Raw genomic sequence first — 19,573 nt, forward strand, 5'->3', positions numbered from 1 at the left:
AAACCCATCAGTCTGACCAACCCTTTGGACATCAAGCCCTGTATCTCCTTCCTTGGCCCTAGATCCAATTCTATTTATGTGAAACAGGGGACATTGCTACCATGTTAAAGATGCTTCTTAACTGGAAACAGCTGCTCATGTTGCAGAAAATAATTGTAATATCTTTAGTTTTCTAAAAATAACTTCTTATATCATTGTTTAAGCAAAGACAGGACTTGGTTCTATGAAATAAATTGAAATACATTTGAGAAACAGTGAAAATAAACGATCATGCATTTATGTAACTCAGATACAACTGATTTCAGAATTATGAGGCCAGCTTCATAAGGAAAAAATCCCCTTCATATTTTACATGCTTTTGTACACCTTTTATCTACCAGTATCGATTTGTCAGCATTGGATTATAAGTCTTGCACGTCACTGCTGGAACCAATTTGCAAGTCCAAGCCACATCCCAGCGAACTGTCAGCTAACACTTATTCTCTTCCTTCCACACAGGGCTTTGTCCTTTCCTGCATCAGGTTTCTCTTTCATACAGATCTCCAGGGGAAAACAATGGCCAGGAAGATAGGCCTTTGGCAAAAGCATCATCAGACTTGCTAGTGCTTCACATCCAAAAAAGTACTCCTTTAAACGTATTCCTGAGCAGCCCACACTTGTTTCTCAGTCCTTTCTGAAACTCTGCCACTTTGATTTACTGCATTCAGATCCCGTGTAAATGTATGTTATTGTTAGAATTTCTGATGACAGTCATCAATGTTCAGCTGTATTTATTATTCATTAAATTCATTATGGAACCTTTTTTTAAAAAACTATTGGACTCCTAAATTAGCTTAATTTAGGGTTTAGCATTAATTTAAAAGAAAACTATTGGAGGAATTAATGAGTCTAAATTCCCAAAGACTTGCTGATTTTTATCCAGAAGTTTTTAGAAAGTTGACAATGGAGATGCACCCATCTGTTAGTCTATGATTCTATAATAGTTCCCTAGATTGGAAGACAGGAAATGGACAGTTGATGTTTCATCTGAGTTGGAAGGTAGAGGGGAGGTAGCACATATAAAGAGGCGAGGGGAAAAGCTGGCAAGCAATGGGTGGATCCAACTGAGGATGGGTAAGAGAAAATAACAACAGAGGTTGAAGCAGATAGATAGAGGCAAAAGTCTGAGCTGTGAAGATACACTCCAGCTCAGTGAATTGGCTGATGGCCTATCGGTAACGGGGTTGGGCAGGGGTTACTGACAGATTCAGGAAATCTGTCAGCAGCTACTGCAGCAAGAAGCGGTGGCCATGTGGAAATTGTGAGGCCATGTACTTTGGTAAGAAAGTAGAAAACCAGAGTGTTTTTTTTAAAAGGGGAAGAATTGGGACATGTGTATCCTAGTGCACATCTCAGTAATGTGCAGTTACAGCAAGCAACAAGAAAGGTAAACGGTATCTTTATTGCAAAAGTATTTCAATACAAAATTAAAGATGTCTTTCTGCAATTACAGTATACATTGTAGATCACCTGAAATACGGAGAAGAACACCAATGATTAATTCATCTGAAATTCAATGTGATCAAAAATGTTGTTGATGTAAAGTTGTTGCTTGAATATTCCTTCTCGTCCCTGTGTTGTTTCCTTAAGAACATCTTCCTGCAACAAGTTAGGTGATCTCAGTGCAGTTTTAAGTGACTAGAAGTATCATTCCTCCATACACAAGGTGGAAGTACCAGCAAGGCTTCAGTTCAAAGCACCATTGCCTGCTCCTTGATGTAGACTCTTTGTTTCTTTTGCTGAATAAAATTAAGGACACTGATTAAGTGCATATAGAAATTATCGGCTACAACAGTGTATAATTCAAGGGCAATGACAACTCGCATTTATAAAACAATTTAAAGATAGAAGAATAAGCCAAGGTTTCTCAGGCTGATTAATACCAAACTCAAGATGGCATCACGCCAAGTGAAGTAATATTAGGATAGCGGACCAAAAGCTGGAAAAAGAGGTAGGTTTCAACAGTATCTTGAAAGAGACTGACCTTCTCTTTCTGCTCAATAGGGCCTCCCTTTAAAATTTTCTGCTTACATATCCCTCCAAGGCCCCATCCATTCCCTACCCTTAAGTTTTCACGAGCCACACAACCCTTGGAGATGGCTGACCTCCTCCATTTCTGGTCTCTATAAATTCAGCGGCCACTTTATTAGGTATGCCTGCACATCTGCTTGCTTCATGCAAATATCTAATCAGCCAGTCATGTGGTGGCAATTAAATGCATAAAAGTATGCAAATGTGATCAAGAGATTCAGTTGTTATTCAGAACAAATATTAGAATGGGGAATAAATGTCACTTAAGTGACTTTGACTGTGGATTGATTGTTGGTGCCAGATGGGGTGGTTTGAGTATCTCAGAATTGGCTGATCACCTGGGATTGTCCTGCAGGGAGGCAGACACAAGGGAGAAGTGAGACACAGGTGAGGAGTAGAGTGGGGAATGGAAGAAGAGGGAAGGGGGAGGGGAAAATTATTGTAAGTTAGAGAAATCGATGTTCATGCCATCAAGTTGGAGGCTACCCAGATGAAATATGGTGTATTGCTCCTCCAATCTGAGAGTGCCATCATCATGGCAGTATAGGAGGCTATAGACCAATAGATCATAATGGAACTGAGGATTGGAATCAAAATGGTTAGCCACCAGGAAATCCTACTTACTGCAGATAGAACAGAAGAATTTGACAAAGATCCCTTCCCCTGGTATTCCTCCTCCTTCCCTTTTTCCTATGAAACACTCTCCTCTCTTATCAGATTCCTTTTTCTTCTGTCCCTTACCTTTTCCGCCTATCACCTTCCAGTTTCTCAGCTCCCCCCCCCCCCCGTATCATCTTCTAGCTTGTACTCCTTTCCCTCCCCTCCCCCACCTTCTTATTCTGGCTTCTTTCCTCTTCCTTTCCAGTCCCAATGAAGTGTCTCAGCCCAAAACATTGATCGTTTATTCCTTTCCAAAGATGCTGCCTAACATGCTGAGTTCCTCCAGAATTTTGCATACCTCATTGAATCTACCCTATCATATCCACTATGAATTTTGCACATTTCATTGAAGCGACCTCTCATTTTCATAATCTAAACTACAAAAACCTATCCCACTCATTTTCTTTCTGCTACCCTAGAAACCAGGCAGGCGAATCCTTAGTGCACTCACTCTTCAACAAGTACACCTCTCTTAGGTAAGGGTACCAACATTGACACATTCTGCCATTAGGGAGGATGTCAGGAACCTGAAGACCCACACTTACTGTTTTACGAACAGCTTTCTTCCCCTCCACCATCAGATTTCTGAATGGTCCACAAAGCCATGAACACTATTTGTCTTTTGCACAAATTTATTTTTATAACTTACAGTAACAGGACATAGAAACATAGAAAATCTACAGCACAATACAGGCCCTTCGGCCCACAATGTTGTGCTGACCATGTAACCTACTCTAGAAGCTACCTAGAATTCCCTACTGCATAGCCCTCTATTTTTCTAAGCTCCATGTACCTATCTAATAGTCTCTTAACAGACCCTATTGTATCCACCTCTACCACCTTCGCTGGCAGTGTATTCCATGCACCCACCACTCTCTGTGTGAAAAACTTACCTCTGACATTGCTTTTGTACCTGCTTCTAAGCACCTTAAAACTATGCCCCTCATATTAGCCATTTCAGCCCTCGGAAAAAGCCTCTGGCTAACCATGCGATCAATGCCTCTCATGATCTTATACATCTCTATCAGATCACCTCTCATGCTCCATCGCTCCAAGGAGAAAAGGCCAAGTTCACTCAACCTAATCTCATAAGGCATCGTCTCCAATCCAGGCAACATTCCTCTGCACTCTCTCCAAGGTATCCACATCCTTCCTGTAATGAGGTGACCAGAACTGAACACGGTACTCCAAGTGGGGTCTAACTAAGGTCTTATATAGCTGTGACATTACCTCACGGCTCTTGAACTCAATCCCATGGTTGATGAAGGCCAACACACCATTCGCCTTCCTAACAACACTGTCAACCTGTGCAGCAGCTTTGAGTGTCCTATGGACATGGACCCCAAGATCTCGCTGATCCTTCATACTGTCGAGAATCTTTTCATTAATATCATATACTCACTTCAAATTTGACCTACCGAAATTAACCACTTCACACTTATCTGGGTTGAACTCCATCTGCCACTTCTCAGGTCAGTTCTGCATCGTATCAATGATCCGCTGTAATCTCTGACAGCCCTCCAGACTATCCACAACACCCCCAACTTTTGTATCATCAGCAGACTTACTGACCCACCCTTCTACTTTCTCATCCAAGTCATTTATAAAGATCACAAAGAGGAGGAGTCCCAGAACAGATCCCTGCAGAACACCACTGGTCACTGACCTCCATGCAGAATACAAACCATCCACAACCACCCTTTGCCTTCTATGGGCAAGCCAATTCTGGATCCACAAAGCAAGGTCTCTTTGGATAAATATCCTGCTCTGTCCTCTACCACAAAATCTCAAATTTCATGACAAATGTCTGTGATAATAAGCTCAATTCTGAAAGCTCCAAAGTGGTTTCATCAGTGGTAATTATAGTAAGGCACCTTTACACTTACTCACTGATGAAGCAGCTTTACTCTGATACTGAATAAAGGACAACTTACAATTCCCCTTCTAAACTGCCTGCTACACCTATATCCCCAATCTTGCTGTCATCTCCAAATTTGCTGATCCAGTTAACCACATTATCATCCAGATCATTGATACAGATAACAAACAACAACAGACCCAATACCGATCCCTGCGGCACTCCACTAGTCACAGGCCTCCAGTCACAGATGCAAGCATCCACTACTATTTTCTGGCTTCTCCCACAAAGCCAATTTACTACCTCATCTTGAATGCCAAACAACTGGACTTTCTTGATCAGCCTGCCATGCAGAACCTTGTCAAATGCCTTGCTAAAGTCCATATAGACAACATCCACTGTCTTGCCTTCAGCCACATACCGGGCAACTTCCTTGAAAAACTCAATGAGATTGGTTAGACATGACCTATCACACAGAAAGCCATGCTGACTATCTCCAGTCTGTCTTTGTCTATTCAAATACTCACTTAACTGAGCCCTTAGAATACCTTCCAATAACTTTCCCACTACTGACATTAGAATCACCAGCCTATAATTTCATGGTTTATTTTTAGACCCTTTCTTAAACAGCGGAACAACATTAGCTATTCTGCGATCCTTGGTACCTCACCTGTTGGTAAGGATGATTTAAATATCTCTGCTAGGGTCCTTTCAGTTTCTGCATTTGCCTCCAACAGAATCCGAGGGAGTACCTTACCAGGCCCTAGGGATTTGTCCACCTTAATTTGCCTCAAGACAGCAAACACCTCCTCTCCTGTAATCTGTAAAGGGTCCATGACCTCACTGCTATGGACTCTGTGTCTGTCTCCTGAGTAAATACAGGTGCAAAAAATTCTATTTAAGATCTCCCCCTCTCATTTAGCTCCATGCACAGATTACCATTCCGATCTTCCTTCAGACCAATTTTGTGCTTTACAATCCTTTTGCTCTTAACATATCTGTTGAACCTTAGGATTCTCCTTCATCTTATCAGCTAGGGCAACCTCATGCCTTTTTTGGGTCATCCTGATTTCTTTCTTAGTGTGCTCTTGCATTTCCTATACTCTTTAAGTACCTCATTTGCTCTTATCTGATGTGCATCATATTCTGTATCATTCAATTAGTATCACGTCATCAGAAAACCTCAAAATGTTTCGTTGGTCACATTATCCATTTGTTGATAATACACTCAGTGGCTACTTTATTAGGTATATATGTGCACTTGTTCACCAATGCAAATATCTAATCAGCCAATCATGTGACAGTAATGCAATGCGTAAAAGCATGCAGACATGATCAAAGGTTCAGTTGTTGTTCAGACCAAACATCAGAATGGGGAAGAAATGTCACCGAAGTGAATTTGACTGTGGACTGATTGTTGGTGTCAGAGTGTCTTGAGGATCTCAGAAGCTGCTGATCTCTTGGGATTTTCACACACAGCAGTCTCCAGAATTTACAAAGAACAAAAAAAAAAGAAAACCGTCATAGGGGGGCGCTGGGAGCGGACCCAAAGGCAAGACACAGACACTGAAGTACTAGGTCCAGGACTAGGTGTGTCGAGAAAGCAAGGGAAGTGGGGAAGAAATGATGCTGGACAAGACACAGGCCCTGGACGAGACTAGGATACAGGGCCTGGGCTAGGACTAGACTAGGAAAGAGGGACCTGGATAAGGAACAAAGAACTTGGAACCTGGACAAGGACTCTGATCCAGAGGCTGGACAGGGACCCGGAACCTGGGTCTTGACTCGGACTCGGACCCCGGATCTAGGTTAGGACAAGACATGGCTACAGGACAAGGAGTGGCAGCAGGACTGGACGTGAGACTCCTGGACAGGACGAGGGAACCCCTGCAAAGGACGAAGGAACCACTGCACCGGGCTGGGTGAGGTACTCCTGGACTGGGCGAGGCACATGGACAGGACGAGAACACAAAGCCTTGATTTGGTTGAGGGAGAACAGGAACGCAAGGCCTTGGTCATGAGAGAACAGGAACATGGAATACACAGCTGGGACCCCTCTTTGGGAATGGGACTTGGGGCCAGGGCTCTACACAGAGTCAGGACCCCTCCTAGGGAGCAGGACGTAGGGCTGGGACTCATACACAGAACACAGAGACAGATCTCCACTCAAGGTAGCGGCAAACAGCTGGACCTACCGAGTGGAGGCGAGGGCACAAAGAGACGGTTCCCAACACAAGGTAGCGGCAAACGGACCTACCTAGCGAAGGTGTGGATACATAGACAGTTCTCAACTCAAGGTAGCGGCAAATGGCCGGACCTTCCTAGCGAAGGTGTGGACACAGAGACAGTTCCTTATCTAGACACAGCCAGGCTCTAGTCTTGCTCCAGTGGTAGAACTTGACGGCGAGAATAGGCAAGGATGCAGGCGAGGCTTCAGAAGGAATGGGAAGGGGAGGGAACAGTCCAGAAACTCAAGCTGAACCCTGGAGCTGTTTATGTAGCCAGCCCAAAATGAGAATCATGTGCCTCAATTAAGGCACCAACAGGGCAAGGGAAAACGGGAAAACCTGGAATAAGGATCGACAGACCGGTCCATGAACCGGAATGTGGACTTCACAGACTGGACCATGACAAAAACATCCAGTGAGCAGCAGTTTTGTGGGTGAAAATGCCTTGTTAAAGTGAAAGGTCAGAGGAGAATGACCAGACTAGCTCAAGCTGAAGGCAACAGTAACTCAAATAGCCAAGTGTTACAACAGTGGAGTGCAGGGGGAGCATCTCTGAACACACAACATGTCAAACCTTGAAGACGATGGGCTACAGCAGCAGAGGACCACAAACTTACACTCAGTGGCCACTTTATTAGGTGCAGGAGGTACTATTTTCAGTTCACCTACTGATCAAACCAATCCACTCATGATGCCATAGCCTTACCCCTGGACTCAACTTCTGCTTGGTTTCTAACACAATCATCCCTCAGAGGCTGGTGGATAAACTCTTCTCACTGGGACGCAACACCCCTCTAGGTAACTGGATCTTGGACTTCTTGACTGAAAAACCCCAGTCAGTCCAAGTTGGCAGCAACATCTCAAGCTCCATCACACTGAGTACTGGTGCTCCCCAGGGCTGTGTGACTCATGACTGCACTTCCAGATCCAGTTCAAACCACATCATCAAGTTCGCTGATGATACAACAGCGGTTAGCTTCACCAGCAATAATGACAAGTCAGCATACAGAGATGAGGCAGAGAGATCGTGAAATTCTGAGAGAACAACAACCTGAGTCTCAACATGGACAAGACAAAAGAAGTGATTATGGACTTCAGGAAGGTGCAGGTCGACCACTCTCTACTGCACATCAATGGCTGTACCCTGGCGACAGCAAAGAGCACCAAATTGTAAAGGGTCCAACTTGATGTGCACATAACCGATGATCCAAACTGGTTCCTCAACACCTCCTCATTAGTGAAGCTGTCACAGCAGCATCTACACTTTTTGGGAAGATTGAGGTGGGCAAGGCTCCCCAACATTCTGACAGCTTTCTACAGGAGCACCATCAACAGAGTCCTGTCTGGCTGCATCATTGTGTTACATGGAAACTGCAAGTCCCTACAGAGGATAGATCCAAGAGGATCACCAGGTCTCCCTTTCCTCTATTTACCAGAAGCATTGTAGATCAAGGCCCCAAAGCATTATTGAGGATATCTACCACCCATCCTTCAATCTCTTTGACCCACTACTATCAAGAAGGAGGCACAGGAGCATCAGCACTAGGACTACCAGACTGCGTATGGCCTCCTCCCTCAATCTCTGAGACTAATAAATACCCTGCCATCACCTAGGTCTCATTACTAGGACAGGGAGCTGATCAGTGTGTTCTGTATTGGTTACTGTTCATCTGTGCTGTGCACTTCCCATGCTTTTTGAATGATATTTTATGAACTAATTTGTAGTAATATCTTGTTTTATGTGCTGTGTGTGATATATGTATTGCGTGTGCGCCCTGGTCTGGAGGTACTCTGTTACATTTGGCTGTATACATGCACAGTCAGATGACAATAAACTTCAACTTGATTGTGGATAACTGGGGCCCGACATTGATCCCTACGATACTCCACCTGTTATCTGATGATCTAATGGAGATATTGTACCTCATTTAAAGCACTATATAAATACACCTTTCATTGTAATTGAGAGAATATTATAGAGATGGTGAAAGTGAGGGTTGAATTTTCAGAAGGCCAGGCAGCTGCAAGCATCCAGTGTTTGATACCAGACAAAGCAGATGCCGTGCGTGGATGAAGAGAGGTGGTGCTGGAATAAACTGGGAATTGCCAATGTACACATGGAGGATCGTCACCATGTGGTGGAGAGACTTGCAAGCCCCTGAGATCCCAAGAGCAATGCCATCTGGTGCTTAGCTCCTGTTGGGGTTACCCATGGTTGAAAGTTCAAAGAGCAATCCAGTCAAGACAGTCGGTAGATAGAAACACAATGGTCTGAAGGAAAGTCATCAGAGTACTCCTCAAACAACAGTATAGGGGTGCAAAATCCTGCCTTTGCAGGAGATTCACAGGGTGTGACTCAAAAAGAATGCATGGGACAGATGACCCAACCGGAAAACAGAAGGGATGTGTTGGAGCAGGATAAGTATTCAACCATGTCAGAGGCTATGGCCATTGAGAAGGATGAGAAGGGAAATTAACACCATGGTTATTATCACATTTGATGGACCTATTTGATTGCTTTTTGAGTTTGGAAACCAAGCTGCAGAGGATTAATTATGGAATTTAGGGAAAGAGAGTTATGGAGATGGGAGGTTACAACATACTCAAGATTTTCCAGGGTTATAAGGCAGGTACAAATCATAAACACAAGAAATTCTGCAGATGCTAGAAATCCAAAGCTGCACACACAAAACGCTGGTGGAACACAGCAGGTCAGGCAGCATCAACGGAAATGAATAGATAGTGCTGAAGAAGGGTCTCGGCCCAAAATGTCAACAGTTTATTCATTTCCATAGATGCTGTCTGACCTACTGAGTTCCTCCACAATTTTGTGTGTTGCTTATAAAGGAGAATCTCTGCAAGGATTAGAGTGTGAAGATTGAATTTCTTTTTTGAACAGGTGAAGATAAAAAGTACGAAAGAGGTTCTATTTTTTGATTAGTGATTTAAAACCGTTTGGTTAAATACTTGAAAAGACAACATTTACAGGGCCACAGGAAAAGAGCACTGAAGCAGATTAATCAGATGGCTCTATCAAAAAGCTATTACAGGAACAATGGGCCAAATGGCTTCCTTCAGCTCTGGATCAGTATGCCATTTACATTAATTCTTTATTCAGCTGCAGATAGACAGAACCACGTATTTTCCTAACACATTGAAAAATATAGTTACTGTATTCAACAATTCTGCTTTTAATGCTAAACTATAGAAAATACGAAGAAATTGAAAAGAAAATTGAAACTGGTTCCATTTAATGTTGCTTCACAGAAATGAAGCTGCCAACCTGTCGGTGATGTGTGGTTGAGCTGCACACCCGCTCCCATAACAGGAGACCAATCATGTTGGATAAGGACTGAGGGGAGAATCAGACCTGGGCTTTACAGATTATTACATGTTTGAATAGCCCACTGAATGAAAAGGCTCCAAAAGAAAGACTGCTGTTTGGGCATGATGCCAGCAAACAGGAGCTTTCCACTGAACTGTACAAAATAATTGGTGATCAGCTGTAGGGGATGTATGACACTACAGGAATGTCATATCCTCTCTACTTCAGCTCAGGAGGACATATGAGTCGGGACGGGTCCTAAATTTCTATCTACTAATACAACCTTCAGAAAATGAAGTTCAGACGCTGTTTACTTCCTGTTTGATTTTTTTTTTGATATACATAAAGGTGCTAAAGTTAATGACCACAAAGGACTTCTAAAGATAAAATGTAAGTACTCAGTTGGCCAGGCAGCATTTGTGGACCAAGAAACAGATAGGATTACCACACAAAATGCTGGAGGAACTCAGCAGGTCAGGCTGCATCTATGGAAATGAATGAACAGTCGGTGTTAGGGCCAAGCCCCTTCTTCAGGACTGGAAATGAAGGAGGAAAATGCCAGAATAAAAGATGGGTGGAGGGGTGGTGGTGGAAAGGAGGATGGCTAGAGAGTGATAGGTGAAGCCTGACGGCTAGTAAGATAAAGGGTTAGAGAGGAAGGAATCTGACAGGAGAGGAGAGTGAAGCATAGGAGAAAGAGAATGAGGGGAGGACCAAGTGCGAGGTGATCAGCAGGTGAGATGAGGTAAGAGACCAGAGTGGGAAAGAGAACAAGAGGGGTTGGGAAAAGTTGTTTTATCAGAAGGAGATAGCATTTCAGTGTGATGGCTTTTCATCAGGTTGACCCTCTGAAAAGTCACCATTCTGAAACATTAACCCTGTTTCTTGCTCCACATATGCCACCTGACAGTCTGAGTATTTCTACCAGAAATTTAAGCATTCTTCCTTGGAAAGTAATGAACACTAACTTTCAGTCCTGCTCATCTCTGGACTGAATATGTGAACAAAGGGATTATATGAGAGCCTACAGATGCTGGAATCTGAAGGAACACTGTGGGTCAAGCATCATGGACAGCCGACGTTTTGGGTTGAAACCCTTCATCTGAACAAAAAAGACAGGGCATTTTCTTCCTTGAATGGTGCTTGCACAAGGAAGTAAACATGGTGTTGAGTAGTCTGATATGGTTGTACACATTATTGCAAAAACAAGAGTAGCATCCTCAAGGGCTGCCAGAGGTCGCATCTCTTCCTACTCTGAAATTTACAAAGGGACAATTAAAAACTAATCCCACTTTAATTAAACTTCCCATTCCCACACTGACAAGTCTGTTCACGATGGAAAATAGGCATCAAGGAGTCCTGACTTTGAATCAGTGGGCTGGACTGTACTCAGGGATTCATCTTCTAATCTGGATGAATATGCTGCAGTTACTACCGACTTTATTAAAATCTGTGTGGATGAGTGTGTGCCTACAAAGGCTTACTGTACATTCCCAAACCAAAAGCTGTGGATGAACCAGGAGGTACGTCATCTGCTGAAGGCTAGATCTGTGGCATTCAGGTCCAGCAACCCAGGTCTGTCTGTACCAGAAAAAGAGGTATGATTTGCGGGGGGCTATTTCAAGGGTGAAGAGACAATTTTGAATGAGGTTGGAGGTGACATCAAATGTATGTCAACTCTGGCAGGGTTTGCAAGACATTACTTCCCACAAAGTGAAACCCAATAGCATGAATGGCAGCGATGTTTCACTACCAGATGAACTCAATGCCTTCTATGCCCACTTTGAGAGGAAGAATATAACCACAGCTGTGAAGATCCCTGATCTCTATCTCAGAGGCTGATGTTAGGCTGTCATTAAAGAGTGTGAACCCTCGCAAGGCAGAAAGTCCCTAGTAAGGCTATAAAAACTTGTGCCAACCAACTGGCAGGAGTATTCAAGGACATTTTCAACCTCCCACTGCTACGGGCAGAAGTTCCCACTTGCTTCAAAAAGGCAACAATTATACCAGTGCCTAAGAAGAATAATATGAGCTGCTTAATGACAATCGCCCGGTAGCACTCACATCGACAGTGATGAAATGCTTTGAGAGGTTGGTCATGACTAAACTGAACTCCTGCCTCAGCAATTCACTGGATCCACTACAATTTGCCCATCATCACAATAGATCGATGGCAGATGCAATCTCAATGGCTCTTCACACGGCCTTAGACCACCTGGACAATACAAACAACTATATCAGGATGCTGTTCATCGACTATAGCTCAGCATTTAATACCATCATTCCCACAACCCTGACTGAGAATTTTCAGAACCTGGGCCTCTGTACATTCCTCTGCAATCGGATCCTCAACTTCCTAACTGGAAGACCATAATCTGTGCGGATTGGTGATAACATCTCCTCCTCTCTGACAATCAACACTGTTGCACCTCAGGGGTGTGTGCTTAGCCCACTGCTCTACTCTCTCTATACCCATGACTGTGTGGCTAGCCATAGCTCAAATACCATCTATAAATTTGCTGATGATACAACCAATGTTGGTAGAATCTCAGATGGAGACGAGAGGGCGTATAGGAGCAAGATATTCCAACTAGTGGAGTGGTTCGCAGTAACAACCTTGCACTCAACCTTAGTAAGATGAAAGAGCTGATTGTGGACTTCAGGAAGGGTAAGACGAAAGACACATACCAATCCTAGAGAGATCAGAAGTGGAGAGAGTGAGCAGTTTCAAGTTCCTGGGTGTCAAGATCTCTGAGGACCTAACCTGGTCCCAACATACCGATGAGTTATAAATAAGGCAAGAAAGTGACTATGCTTCGTTACGAGTTTGAAGAGATTTGGTATGTCAACAAATACACTCAAAAACTTCTTGGGTACTAGCCTACAAAGTATCCTGGACATCTTCAAGGAGAAGTGTCTCAGAAAGGCATCATCCATTATTAAGGACCTCCAGCACCCAGGGCATGCCCTTTTCTCACTGTTACCATCAGGGTTGAGGTACAGAAGCCTGAAGGCACACACTCAGAGATTCAGGAACAGTTTCTTTCCCTCTGCCATCTGATTTCTAAATGGACATTGAACCTGTGAACACTACCTCACTTTGTTAGTATGTATTATTTCTGTTTTTTGCATGATTTTTAATCTATTCAATATATGCATACTATAATTGATTGATTGATTTATTTGTTATTATTATTACTTTCTTCTTCTATATCATGTATTGCATTGAACTGCTGCTGCTAAGTTAACAATTTTCACGACACATGCCGATGATAATAAACCTGATTCTGACTTAGAGTGGGGCTCGCTTCATCGAGCACATACGTTCCATCTGCTGCACCAGTCAGAATCTCCTAATAGCTAGCCATTTTAATTTCACTCCCATTCCAACACTGACATATCAGCCCGTGATTTAAAAAAATATTTCAGCTCCTCTGCATGTTGCTGCAGAGTTCCAGCATCTGCAGTTTTGTTTGTCTCCATTTTAAAGTAATGTTGTGGTGGTGTCAATGAAATATTTATTTGTTTCCATTACAAATGTAACATCATAAAACCATTAATGCACAGCAGGAGGCTGCTCAACTCATTGAATCCATAGTTTTTTATAGCGTGCTCCAGATACCCCATTCTACCAACAGAATCAACTGAATACAGTGAGGATACCAGTAGATCTACAGCCCGAAACAGCTTTGAATTGGGAAAAGGAAACTGCTTCTTGTCTCCATTCAGGGACAACCAAACCCAATCCACTCATTCCTCACACAATTGTAGTCTGATCAAGTGGATATGGACAGAGGAAGGAATTGTGCCCGGTATACTACACACCATCTTGAACAGCCTACGGAATGGAAAAATTCAGAAAAGAGTGATTAGTTGGGTACAATGCCAGAAAACAGCAACTGTTCATTGAGCTGCACCCAATAGCCAGTAACTAACTACCAGACAGTAACACAAGGAAAGAAGGTAAAATTTGTAAATGGAGTCCAGTGAGCTTGAGGTGGAACCCAGCAAAAAGGAGCAATAAATGTTCATGATTGTGTACTGCAGACTCGTACACCATCCATTACATTGCATTAGAGATGCCTGAGAGGTCAGATACCCCCTTGACGTAGCCGTGAAGGAATCAGAGAGAGAGAAATCAGATTGCTCTTAACCTCCTGTTACCATTTTCAGAGGGATCACTTGCTTGCTCTTGTAACTAGAGACAGAGTATGCTAAAGAATTGAAGGGGAGATAAAAAAAACTCGTGCCTTCTCAAAAGAAGACATAAAGTACAATTTCTAGAGTTACGTTACATCTTTCTGTTCACATCAATTTAACTTAAATGTGTCATGCAGGTGAGAAACTGCTAGAAAGTTCAGCAGTCTAATGAACAAGGAGGCAATTAAAAGAGAGAGAGAGTACGGCGCGAGCTGAGACACGAACTGGGATGTCACCACGGTAACAGCTCAGAGCAGTTGAGCTAACGGACACTGGAATTTTGGAAGGATTATAAAAAGTTGATCCTTCGGTCTGATAGCGGCAGAGGAGACACGACATGAGAGAACTGGGGAAGCTACCCCAGAAACCACTGGTGGAGTTTAAGGCCACCACGAGGGTGGAGGCAACGGACCGATTAATTTCAACCTGTGATTACCAGTGCAGGTAAGAGCTTGCCTGTGGGGGTCTGCTGGTGATGAACCTGTGCCGTGGGTTAGTAGTCCGTTCCCTAGAAGGGGCTCTGTCCATCTGTGTCTGTGTGGGGGTCACACCAAGTGACTCTGAAGACTTTGGAATCAAGAACAACTAAAGCTGCCAACTTGAACATCAACTCAATTATCTCTCTCTCTCTCTCTCTCTCTCTCTCTCTCTCTCTCTCTCTCTCTCTCTCTCTCTCTCTCTCTCTCTCTCTCTCTCTCTCTCTTTCTCTCTCTCTCTCCCTCCCTCCCTCCCTCCCTCCCTCCATTCAACTTGACACAACACAAAATAAACTGAACTGCTTAAACTTACCTGACACCATAAGACTGATATCTACCTCCTGGGCTATTATATTTTGTATCCAGACACACATTTACAGGGATATATATATATATATATATAAAATAGTTTGTAACCTGTATTGTATTATTCAGTTTAATGATATTAATTCGTAGTAATAATAAATATAGTCTTAATTTATAGTAAACCAGACTCCAGGTGTGTTCCATTTCCGCTAGTCCTTTTCAATCTGTCACGGGGTTCGTGACAAATGGTAATTCCAAGCCATTGCTCATTAGCTGCCATTAAGTTCCTCAGAAAGAAACAAACTCAAAATATTAAATACAAGGAGTCAAATCTGACAGATAGGAGGAGGTGTACTTGGAACATAAACACAATCATTCCAGCCCTTTTCAGCCCAGAACCCTTGCACTGTGGATACAATACAACATACTGCTGCAAAAAAAAAAGAAAATGTTCCATGGAACTGTGCAAATGAAATGATAGCCAGCAGTTTTGAGTGGGATATTGATGGTGTGGTGAAATTCTGCTCAGAGTGCCCGGACACTGGGTCACAGCTACCCACTAACCCAGTGTAAATATGCATTTGACTGGCTCATCTCCCCCATCAGGTGCACGTTGACTCACTTCGGCTGCCGATGGAACATGTCCTCAATCTTGTTGACAGCTGCATAAAGAATTTGGAACTGCTGTGGCTGGGGTTATGCAATGATTTTCATTTGCAATGCCGTGCACAAAAGCATGTGAATTTTGAGTCATTGAGCCAAATCAAGCCAACTTGCATTCAGCAGGTGCTATTGGGAACCAGCTGTTGTTTCTGCTAATTGGAGACATAGAACGATGGTTCAAAAGCCTGCCACTGGCAAGCTATCAAAGGCTATCAGGGAGCTCTGGAGGAAGAGCTCATGATTTAATACCGAAGTGTCTTCTATTTTCTATTTCGTGGGCAACCCTCACGTGTGTAGGGTCAATTTCATCACCTCTCCCTAAAAGAGCATGTGGGCAGCGAGTTTGGGCAACTGGGTAGACCAGCAGGACTCCAGCCTATTCACATTTCCTCATAACCCATTATCTGCCATATACCTGTCAATATCAGTGTCAAATGGCTGCAACTTACAGGTATAAAGGTGTAAAGGCGTGGAGAGATGTCTCTACCAAAGGAGATGTAAGGCATTCCTTCCCTCTACTAGCCTGCAGGTCACCCTTAGACAAGGTGTAACACCTGCTTATTCCGCCAGTCAGGGTCACTTGAAGCCATGGGAGCAGGAGGTGAATGGTCATCTGACCAGCTGGTATCACAGGTCCTGGTTATGTGACCACTGATGCCAGGCAGACCATCTCTGAAGCGTATTGACACCGGCTGGGGTCACCCGTTCTGTAAAGACACTGCCCAGGAGAAGTGAATGGCAAATTTCTTCGGAAGAAAAACTTGCCAAGAACAGTCATGGTCATGGAAAGACCATGATCGCCACGTCATACGATATGGCACATGCACAGCATTGCAAACGAAAGGAGCCCTATCACCACTGACCTATTCCTTTAAACAAAATTAAATGTTGTACATATCAGAAGAAGGATCATGAAGCAAAGGCATTTAAATCCAGACCAACAACAATGAACTAATACAACCCCTTCATAGACAAGATATTTGTCCAACCAAAAAAAATGAAGAGTGAAACTCCATTATGCTAAAATAATTCAGACAGAGTTGAATTGAACCATGCTTCAAATAGAAGAAACATAAAAACATAGAAAACATACAGCACAATACAGACCCTTCGGCCTACAAAACTGTGCCGAACATGTCCCTACCTTAGAACTACCTAGGCTTTACCCATAGCCCTCTATTCTTCTAAGCTCCATGCAGCCATCCAGGACTCTCTTAACTATCGTTTCCTCCTCCATCACCACTGTTGGCAGCCCATTCCACGCGCTCACCACTCTCTGAGTAAAAAATTTGCCCCTGACATCTCCTTTGTACCTACTTCCAAGCACCTTAAAACTATGCCCTCTCATACTAACCATTTCAGCCCTGGGGAAAAGCCTCTGACTTTCCACAAGAGGTATATTGTACACCTCTATCAAGTCACCTCTCATTCTCTGTCGCTCCAAGGAGAAAAAGCTGAGTTCACGCAACCTATTCTCTTAAGGCATGCTCCCCAATCCAGGCAACATCCTTGTAATTCTCCTCTGCACCCTTTCTATGGTTTTCACATCCTTCCTATAGTGAGGTTGCCAGAATTCAGCACAATATTCCAAGTGGGGTCTGAACAGGTCTTATATAGCCGCAACATTACATCTTGGCTCTTAAACTCAATCCCACAATTGATGAAGGCCAATGCACCATATGCCTTCTTAACCACAGAGTCAACCTGCGCTTCAGCTTTGAGTGTCCTATTGACTTCGACCCCAAGACCCCTCTGATCCTCCACACTGCCAAGAGTCTACCATTAATACTATATTCTGCCATCATATTTGACCTACCAAAATGAACCACCTCACACTTATCTGAATTGAACTCCATCTGCCACTTCTCAGCCCAGTTTTGCATCCTATCAATGTCCCGTTGTAACCTCTGACAGCCTTCCATACTATCCACAACACACCCAATCTTTTTATCTTATCTTTCAAGATAAAAGCACAGATAAACAATCAGTCAGGAGAGATTCAAGGTTGTTCTTTATCATGGTTAGACGCACCTACAGAAGGAAGCTCAAACACCCACCTTTGCAGAGAACATATTCACGAGACACATCTTTGTGAAGAATTAACTGTGTAAGGTTAAATACAATGCATCATGTAGTACAACAGCTCTTCATTAGGTTTCCCATTAGTCATGACTAACTACACATAATAACCAACATTACTAAATATAAACATGAGGAAATCTGCAGATGCTGGAATTTCAAGCAACACACATAAAAACTGCTGGTGAACGCAGCAAGCCAGGCAGCATCTATAGGAAGAGGTACAGTCGACGTTTCAGGCCGAGACCCTTCGTTAGTACTAACTGAAAGAAGAGATAGCAAGAGATTTGAAAGTGGGAGGGGGAGGGGGAGATCCGAAATGATAGAAGACAGGAGGAGGAGGGATGGAGCTAAGAGCTGGACAGTTGATTGGCAAAAGGGATACGAGGCTGGAGAAAGGAGAGGATCAAGGGACGGGAGGCCTAGAGAGAAAGAAAGGGGGAGGGGGGAAGCCCAGAGGATGGGCAAGGAGTATAGTGAGAGGGACAGAGGGGGGAAAAGGAGAGAAAAATATATATATATATATCATAATAATAAATAAATAAATAATGGATGGGGTACAAAGGGGAGGTGGGGCATTAACGGAAGTTAGAGAAGTCAGTGTTCATGACATCAGGTGGGAGGCTATCCAGATGGAATATAAGGTGTTGTTCCTCCAACCTGAGTGTGGCTTCATCTTAACAGTAGAGGAGGCCATGGATAGACATATCAGAATGGGAATGGGACGTGGAATTAAAATGTGTGGCCACTGGGAGATACTGCTTTCTCTGGCGGACAGAGCATAGATGTTCAGCGAAACAGTCTCCCACCCTGCGTCGGGTCGCGCCAATATATAGAAGGCCACATCGGGAGAGCCGGCTGGGGTGATATACTGCATCTATTAATTTACAAATCATGTTCTCAATATGATTTATTATTTATTTATACATTTTTCTTTTTACACAGCTTGCCTTATTTTACATGTTGGTTTGTTGTCTGTAGTCTTTTATTCATTCTATTGTGTTCCTTTGTATCTTCTGTGAATGCCCACAAGAAAATGAATCTCAGGGTAGCATATGGTGACATATATGCACTTCAATAATAAATTGGCTTTGAACTTTTTGAATTTTGAGTTAAGTATAGATGAAGACTGTCAACATGACCTCACCATAAACAGACACAGGGGTATGCATCCCTACACAAAACTGCCAGATGGAATTATGTCATTTTAACAATTTTCCAATGGACAATAGAAAAGTTCCAGGACCACCTCCAATCTTAATGAGGAAGATTATCTTCACGCTCAAAAGAGGCTTTCAAATGATGGAATCATGGCAAAGCGAAATACAAATGAAGTAAATTCAGTTACGTCTAACCAGAAGTTATCTATTTTAGATAGCTTCTTATATATGTTTTTTTTCTAGTGATAATATATTTCTTTGTTCATTATTTTGAATTAAGTTACTCGCTATTTTGAAATTTACTTGCTATTTTGAAACTTTTGTACCTTGGCCCCAGACAAACGCTGTCTCGTTCAGCTGTATCTATGTATGGTTTGAATGATAATTAAACTTGATTTGATTTGATTTGATAATCAACTATGAATCTCTGTGGGTACAATCTGCCAATGAAAATGTCAAAGCCTTGTAAAGGCAGAAGAGATCAGAAAGCATGGCAGGGGTAAAAGAGGTTTTGAGTATGATCCAGTAATAATCAAGAATTTTACCTC

At 43.0% G+C, this 19,573-nt stretch overlaps 1 long non-coding RNA gene across 1 annotated transcript in view; it reads right to left on the bottom strand.

The window, feature by feature from the left end:
* Positions 1–1,445: 1,445 nt before the first annotated feature.
* LOC134356522 (uncharacterized) overlaps positions 1,446–19,573 on the bottom strand; it is a 129,014-nt gene continuing 110,886 nt past the window's right edge. Inside the window, exon 3 of the long non-coding RNA XR_010020379.1 lies at positions 1,446–1,778. This is a non-coding gene — a long non-coding RNA (uncharacterized LOC134356522). The remainder of the gene's footprint in view (positions 1,779–19,573) is intronic.

Source organism: Mobula hypostoma, chromosome 14 (genome assembly GCF_963921235.1).
Source record: "Mobula hypostoma chromosome 14, sMobHyp1.1, whole genome shotgun sequence".
Lineage (NCBI taxonomy): Eukaryota > Metazoa > Chordata > Chondrichthyes > Myliobatiformes > Myliobatidae > Mobula > Mobula hypostoma.